The sequence below is a fragment of the Sinocyclocheilus anshuiensis genome, unplaced genomic scaffold (genome assembly GCF_001515605.1).
Source record: "Sinocyclocheilus anshuiensis isolate Anshui unplaced genomic scaffold, SAMN03320099.WGS_v1.1 scaffold3199, whole genome shotgun sequence".
NCBI lineage: Eukaryota > Metazoa > Chordata > Actinopteri > Cypriniformes > Cyprinidae > Sinocyclocheilus > Sinocyclocheilus anshuiensis.
The window spans coordinates 28,409-34,637 of record NW_015544133.1 but is presented as its reverse complement, the minus strand read 5'-3'; the positions used below and the strand labels follow the sequence as shown (position 1 = coordinate 34,637).

Sequence of the window (6,229 nt, the reverse complement as noted above, 5' to 3'; positions counted from 1 at the left end):
TTCTGTTGCTTGAACTTTATCATCTTCAGTCTTTGCACACACATAGCTATTCATTTATGCACTTTGTTTTTCAGTCTTTTTTTATGTTTTTTTTTTCTTCAGAAAATTGCATTGTAATTTTTATTTATTCATTGATGTAAAATTCTGTACTTTTTAGTAAGGCCGGTATAACTGAAATGTTCTACAAATGGAAAAGATAGCTCTGCCATAGCATTTCAGTCTTTTTTTTATTTATGTATTAAAATGTACTTGAGTATGTTTGTAGTAATACAAATATACTATAAACATACTTGTATTTCAAGTGCATTTTTAATACATTTAATAGTATGTTTTGTTTTGTTTTTCACCAAAGTATATATGCTGCTGTCTTTTAGTGTACTTTATGAATATTTGTAATGTACACAACAATATATAATACATTAAAGTTTTCTAGATATCAAAGTGTGTACGTGTGTATATACTGAAAAAAGCAGCTTTATAATATACTAGTATTGTAATGCTAATGCATTTCCAATGAACTGAAATAAATGTACTATGTACTTGAAGTACATTAAAACGATGCTTCAAATATACTCTAACTGTCGTTCATGAAGTGGACATATTACATATTAAATGTATTTTAAGAAATACACTTAAATTGCACTAAATATACTTAAAGTGGTTCCAATTTAACACAATTTCAATATATTAAATATATTACAAATAGATTAAAATCAAACTTAAATACACTTAATATACTTAAAGTTGTTTCAAAATAATACATTTAATATGCACTTAGTATAGTATAATTTAAATATAGTAAGTATGTCTGAAAAAGCACAATTTAAATATATTTCTTTTTCACCTGGGTGAGCTACATCTTATTTGAGTTGTTTACCATACCGAGTTTCAGTTGAACTTTCATCTGAGTTCCGAAGTAAATGTAGGCATTTTATATTATTTTTTGTTTATATGATTCAACTTAAGATTGCGTTGGAATGATTAACGCTTACTGTATCAACATAGCGTTAATCAAAAGCAGAGGTATTTCATGCAGACATTGATAAGGACGTTTTTCACACCGCCCGTGCAAAGGGCTATGGCAAATAATTTAAAATGAGCCTTAACCACTCCAATGCGATCTTAAAGGGATAGTTCACCCAAAAATGAAAATTCTGTCATTAATTACTCATCAGTGGTTCATCCGCAATTATACGAAGCTACGAGAATACTTTTTGTCAAAAAAAAAAAAAAAAAAACTACTTTATTCAACAATTCGTCTCCTCCGCATCACCCTGTAGCGCCATTTTTGAGAGTATCCACTGAATGCAAACAGTGTACGTTGTTCTGCGTCAGCCGCACCACACGGATACGTTGTTTTAGTTCAAATCAAAGCACAAACAACGTAGAAAACGTATCCGCGTGTCACAGCTGACACAGCTGCACAAAAAGTATTCTCGTAGCTTTGTAATATTACGGTTGAACCCCTGATGTCACATAGATTATTTTACCGATCTCCTTGCTACGTTTCTGGACGTTGATCATGGTAGTACCCTTGCTGTCTATGGGAGGATCAGAGAGCTGTCAGAATTCATCGAAAATATCTTAATTTGTGTCCCGAAGATGAACGGAGGTCTTACGGGTTTGGAACGACATGAGGGTGAGTAATTAATGACAGAATTTTATTGTAATTTTAGAATAATATAAACATTAAATAATATCAAATGTCTACATTCACTATATTATCCAGTCTCCGCTGTAGCTCCCGTCATCTAAACTCCCAGAATGCATTGCCGCTGTGATGACACATTCCCATTCTCTATACAAATGTAAATTCAAAAAGAATTGATTGTGAACAAAGATCGCATAACAACAGATGAATAATTACAGACGTTAGTTCATATCAAAATCTGAATTTGATTAGCTGTGCAGCGCTACTTCAATTATTGGCCAAATTCCGTGAAATTCCGCATTATACAGTGAGTTGTGGTTTTGACTTCATGGTTCCTTCCATGTTGTCCGCATCGCAGAAAACATAGGGCTCTAGATATATGGACAGTGTAACCAGGAAACGAGTTTTAACTCTAAAACGCTAGAATGAGACAGTCTAGTAAGTGCGCGTGGCTACATCACATATGTTCCCGCCCTCACCGCCACGGCACGAAAACACTAATAAAACTTAGTTTTGGAAAAAATACTTTGTATTACAAATCATTATATTATTTGGCTTTCTATTAATGCAATGCAATGAATCACAGCCGTCTAGTCTCCCAGTGGCTTACTGTCACACTTCTTGGGAGGCAAGGAGCGAGGAACGAGGAAACACGGAGATAACTTCAATTCACAGTCTTTAATGATCACACGGGGAACGTAGGAGACACTGGAACACAAGGAATGACGTTTGAGGACTGACCAACACTAACTGAAAGGACTGGGGCTTTTAAACACTGGGTGATTGGGAAAACACAGGTGCAAGGAATGATTAATTAAAGGGAACATGGCACACCTGGGGAGGGAAAACACAACACAAAGAGTCCAGGGGCGTGACATTAATCCCCCCTCCTGGAAGGTGCATCCTCGCACCGTAGAAACAACATGGGGAGGGGAGTGGGTGGGAACTAGGGAGGAGGCTCAGTAGGAGGACGGACGCCCGGGAGGGGGCCGGCAGACAGATTCCAGGGAGGAGACAACGGAGGGAGGAGCCAGGGAGGAGACAGGAGGGACCCGGAGCAGGAAGAGCACAGCAGGACCCAGGCCACAGCCATAACAGTGGCCCACGGTGGAGCCGATGGAGAGAGGAGCCATGGAGGAGGAATGGCCACCGACTCCAGGGGGCCGACCAACGGCGGCGGAGCAGGTGGTGGAGGAGCCCGAGGCGTTGACGGAGAGCCAATGAGCCAGGGGGATGCCGAGGATCCGTGGGGGTCAGGGTGGAGCCGAGGGCTCTGGTGACCAAGGCGGAGGCCCGTGGCGGAGCCGGAAGGACCATCTTCGGATGACAACGCTCTGCACTCGGCGTTCAGGCTTGCGTCATAGAAAGAGCAGAGCGCGTCGTCCGGATAGCTGGTGATGTTAGCGACCAACAGGAACAGATTGGTATGGTCCTCGAGAGCTTTGTCTCCCTGCTCCAGCAGGAGGAGGAATTCGGGGCAAGTGAAGGGATCCATGGGGACATAACGGAAAGAGAAAAAAAGGGAAAACAAACGGAGGGGAAAACACAGAAGTTACTGTTTGGGTCGGTCCTTCTGTCACATTTCTCGGGAGGCAAGGAGCGAGGAACAAGGAAGCGCTCACGCAGAGAGTGTATATATATATATATATCTGTGCTAAACTTATACTTAGCCTCCAAATCACACACTGGCAAATAAAATCTGAGAATTTATTAGCCATTGGCTATTATTAGACATCATTTAGTCGCCCAGAGTGAAGATTTAGTCGCATATGCGAGTGATTTACTCGCAATGTAGAGGGTTGGACTTTACCGGAGAAGTGTCACCTTTCTCGGCGTCTGTTCTGTGCAGTGAGCGGCAGAGAAGCAGCGCATTCAGTTGGCCGCACCGCAGCCGACTCATCAATAAATGAGTACAAAACAGAGTTTCCTAGCACCTGTCACTTACTGATTGTTTGGAATAATAAATATGAGTGTAGTTCGTCTGTTAATATCACATGCACTTTTTTGTTTGTTGTTTTTTTTAGTTACTCAGACGCAGGCAGTGCGCTGCATGAGACAAAAAAGTAATATAGCCAAAACAACCGCATAGCCGCTCTTTAGTGTAGATGCATGTTGATTTTATCAGACGATGCCGCGATTATAAATGAGAGTGACTCCTGGTTAACATTTTAACCAGGTGACTCCTGTGTCACTATTTAGTGTGGTATTTTTTGGACAATATTCACTCATCATGACAGTAAAATATGGTATTCTAAGTCAATATACTGCAGTATTTACTCTCTCAATCAGTAGAAAATATGGTTAACACCCAGTCATGCATGAAAAAAAAATACCGTCATGTACTGTGAAACCGGCATAATTTTGAAAAATACCGTGATATACATTTTTGGTCATACCGCCCAGCACTATGATTACATTATTTTAAATGAGTCAACCCCAGATTACTGTTCTAAACATGAGCCGCGTCCAAAAGGTAAAGGGGGAGGTGTTGCTACAATTTATAACAATATTTTCAGTATTTCTCAGAGGGCGGGCTTCAGTAATGGTAATAGTGCTTCATATAACATTATCCAGAGAAACAAGTGTTAATGATAAATCCCCTGTGATGTTTGTACTGGCTACTGTATACAGGCCACCAGGGCACCATACAGACTTTATTAAAGAATTTGCTGATTTTATATCCGAGTTAGTGCTGGCTGCAGATAAAGTTTTAATTGTTGGTGATTTTAATATCCATGTTGATAATGAAAAAGATGCATTGGGATCAGCATTCATAGACATTCTGAACTCTATTGGGGTTAGACAACACATGTCAGGACCTACTCATTGTCGAAATCATACTGTGAAATCATCACAATGTGATGTCCATATGACATCAATTTGACATCTAAACCATGACACTGATTTGATGTAAACTGAATGTCAAACACATTGGCCTGCATATACATTAAACCTATATCAGCGTGAGAATTAACTTCATATTTTCACCAAAGAAATTGCTGTCCAAACTGACCTTGATCAAGCCTTGACTAACATTTGACGCCAAATTGATATAAATTGACATCAAGGTGCCCGCTGGGTATCGCGTCTCGATTTCTTCGTTTGATATGACTTTTTAAAATGTAATTAAGCAAAACAGTTAAGAATAAAATGCTTTGGAATGTAGGCCTAGTGAGGTAAACGTTTTCAAAAATACTGTGATAAACTGCAGATACATATCAAATGTACAAGTGTAGAAACAAATTAGCCTATAGTCTACTGTATTCACAACTACTGCAGTATTAACCAAGAATTTCAGTGTTGACAATCCACCACACACACCGTGGCTATTAAAACAGGACTCAGCAGGTATAGCCTACCAGTTAAAAATTAGCATAGAAGCCACAGAAGCCTTCGATCAGGATTTTTTTTTCTTACGAAGTGACATTTCCATGTCGATCGCGACGACCAATATGATGATAGTAGGCGTATCTACAACAAATAAATTATAAATTGTGTATATAAAAAGGTAGCACGTAGAAAAATGTTATATATTACCATTTTACACTGCGGTTGCTGCCATTATTTTAATAGTTTTTTAATAGTTTTGTAGTGAATGAGCAGCGACGTAACTTTATTAATGTGAATTGGAGATAGAAGCTTTCACTGTGTGTACTAAAAATACATTACAGCGCAACTCATATTAAACTCAGAGACCCTCAAAACCATGCAAATGCTGCAAGTAAATCAATTACCGTCCAAATACAGGACTTAACAGGACTCACACACTCATATAGGCTACATTCAAAAGTAAAAAAAAAAACCCCCGAATTTGGCCTAGACATTTGCAAGAACTGTATCAAACTGAAAGCTTATCAATGGCCACTCACTGCTGTTCTTAAGAAACTGCATATCGCTATGCTTTTAAACGCAATAAATCGTTCAGGTTCCATTTAATCAACACATTTTATTCCTTTATCATTATACTGTATGCGCTTCTATTTAACCTTATTTTAAATATACTTCCTGAAAAAATTTTTCTATTAGGCTCTTGTTGCGTTTTAATAAAAATCAAGATATGTAAAACAAATGTTGTAGCTATCTCTGCTTTTAATATGTTCTCCCTTATATATCAGCATATGGTTCTATAATTAAAAAGAAAACCTACCACACAGATGTCACTGTTTGTTCTCCACTTGTTTTCTTTTCACGTTTGTTTACGGCGCCAGTGTAAGATGTCATTAAGTATCAATCCATTGATCTATAGTAATCTAAGTTCAATGATTTTGTAAATATTGTATTTCTCTGATATCGGTTGATCTTTTCGCTTCGCAGTAAACTGCTCCTCAGTCGACACTAGCTCATTTTCCCTCCGCTCCTGCTGCTTCGATGTGAAATGATGCGCATTTGTATGAAGGTAAAATGATGTCAAAAAGATTTGGAAGTCAGAAGCATGCAGATCATATTTATTTTGCGTTAGCATGAAGCTGCAGTTTCACAATACATGAATTACACTTACGAGTAACAGTAAAATGCTGCAAATATTTTTTTCTTGCTCTTGAAACACGATTTACACCTTTACAAAGCTTCTCTTGCGCA

At 38.4% G+C, this 6,229-nt stretch overlaps 1 protein-coding gene across 1 annotated transcript in view; it reads right to left on the bottom strand.

The window, feature by feature from the left end:
• Positions 1-6,008, bottom strand: part of LOC107694904 (potassium voltage-gated channel subfamily S member 2-like) — a 30,529-nt gene extending 24,521 nt beyond the window's left edge. The window contains exon 1 of the mRNA XM_016494617.1: positions 5,799-6,008. The gene's annotated coding sequence lies outside the window, so the exon portion shown is untranslated. The remainder of the gene's footprint in view (positions 1-5,798) is intronic.
• Positions 6,009-6,229: the final 221 nt, after the last annotated feature.